At 34.5% G+C, this 2,211-nt stretch overlaps 1 long non-coding RNA gene across 1 annotated transcript in view; it reads left to right on the plus strand.

The window, feature by feature from the left end:
* The window catches only part of LOC136839298 (uncharacterized), a 12,452-nt gene extending 10,475 nt beyond the window's left edge, over positions 1-1,977 (plus strand). The window contains exons 2-3 of the long non-coding RNA XR_010853290.1: positions 662-833; positions 1,567-1,977. This is a non-coding gene — a long non-coding RNA (uncharacterized lncRNA). The remainder of the gene's footprint in view (positions 1-661; positions 834-1,566) is intronic.
* The last annotated feature ends 234 nt before the right edge of the window (positions 1,978-2,211 follow it).

The following is a 2,211-nucleotide window of genomic DNA, read 5'->3' on the forward strand; positions in this document are numbered from 1 at the left end:
TATATATATATATATATATATATATATATATATATATATATATATATAATATATATATATATATATATATATATATATATATATATATATATATATATATATATAATATAATATATACCTATGAAAATGTTTTTCCTGTGCGTAACAACGATAGCCCATTGATAATGAATTACACGTTTCGATTGCTAACGTCCAGCCTTTCTCCTTGGTCCTGGCTTCAGAACGGTACATAACGTCCCTATAAAACCTGCCGTCTCGACCTTCCCCCGCCCCCATTACTGTTATTCTTGGAAAAATTAGTAAACTTTTAAATATGTATTTTTTTTTTTAATTTTCATTATTTTTCACGTCACTTAGGAGTGAGCAGTGGTGTTTCAATAGAAATTCTGGAGTAAACGAAGAACAACAGGAATAAAACATCACACCCATTTTAATCAGCTCCTTCCCGGACCTGGATAAGGATCTCCAGAAAAATCTAAAGCTTGATTTCCTAAGGAGGCGTCGTGAAATGATTTTCCCAAATTTTTACTTAATCTTACTGTAAATATTTTCGGCGAATGGATAATCATGCTCAGCGAACTTGTACAACGAAATATTTCATCATTGATAGGATAAGTTTAAACTGCTCTCAGTTGCTTTAAATTCCTCTTTTATGTTTCAGCTGAATGATGTGAAAGCCAGCGGATCGACTGTTTTCCCAACTCTGGGTGTTGCGGTTCCGGCAAGACGAGGCCGAGCGTCTGCTCTGTTTTGGTTCAATCTGAAAAGGAGCGACGAGGGCGACTACAGAACTTTCCACGCTTCCTGTCCTGTGCTTCTTGGAGGAAAATGGAGTGAGCATTTTGTCCTAGTAGTCTTTTTTCATGACATCTCACGTTTCATGATCTATTTTTTGACAACTATCTAAATCGGAATTTTGGGGAACATTTTAAGGTACTCTAACGCCACTTGCTTATAGCAAAAACGGATGTACTAATTGTAAGTACAAGGGGTTATCATTGCATCATCGGGACAGTTGCAGGATTTTTTAGAAATCAGGGATGCTCGGTTCAAGAATGTAACCTATCAGGTGTTTTTTTTTTTCTTATATTGGCGTGCATCTCAGAACTGTTCAAAGGGTTTTCTAACTTTTACTGAAACAAATAATTTGTATCATTGACCGAAAAAATATATTATGTATATTGAATAGAATATATTGTTTGTTAGTACGTATATTAGCGTGCTGATACTCCCCATTTGATGTAAATTTCTGTCAATAAATCTGTAATAATAATAATAATAATAATAATAATAATAATAATAATAATAATATGGTGTGTCTCCTACGAAGGCCATCCTTCTCCTCCATCCTCTCCAGGCAGTTAATGATGTTCTGCTGCTCGGGAAGTGTTATTGCGCAAGCTTATCGCCCTTAACAGGGGCAAACTTCGCCTCCCCCAAGAGAGAGAAACACATCAATCTGACGAATAATAATAATAATAATAATAATAATAATAATAATAATAATAATTGTAGGTTTTGACACTGAAATATTTTCATTGCCTAACGAATGTTTTTCACTTCTAGTTGCCAATTTGTGGATTCAGATGGAAATGCACGAACGACCCTCGAGATTGATCATTCGTTTCTGAAGAGGACCCACCCAAACCACCTTCAAGAGAACAACTGAATTACCTTTACTCCTAGTTTTAGATTTTAAGATGAATGATCTTACTGGCCAGTATATTCCCTGTTATGAAGCAGAGAACTTCTTATGGCTGTTGGTAAGGCAGATGAACATGTTGGGCCTACTCTAGACGTATGTAAAGGCGATATAATTTTAACCAGTAAAATCAGTTTGGTTTTCTAAATTGAAGGTATCAATTTGATTGAGTATGTACGGCTTTTGACCTAAATCACAGTTTTACCTTCATAACATTCCTATTACCTTTCTTTATCTATTCAACCTGCGATTTGTATCGATCCTTCCTTCAAAATCCTTTAAAAGACAAAGTAATCCTTGGGTTTGTCTTTTACATAAACACGCTAGCCTCACTTACAATGATAGCTTAAGAGATTTCAAAAAGGTTTTCTGGGCATTATCAATAGAATTGTTGCTGTTATGTATCATGTTAACATTTCCTTCATGAAGTTATGCTGGCATTGGGGAATGTAGGTATTGTACTATATTCATTAGCTTCTGACAGAAATGTAAGAAAAATCAAGATTTTG

Source organism: Macrobrachium rosenbergii, chromosome 6, assembly GCF_040412425.1.
Source record: "Macrobrachium rosenbergii isolate ZJJX-2024 chromosome 6, ASM4041242v1, whole genome shotgun sequence".
Lineage (NCBI taxonomy): Eukaryota > Metazoa > Arthropoda > Malacostraca > Decapoda > Palaemonidae > Macrobrachium > Macrobrachium rosenbergii.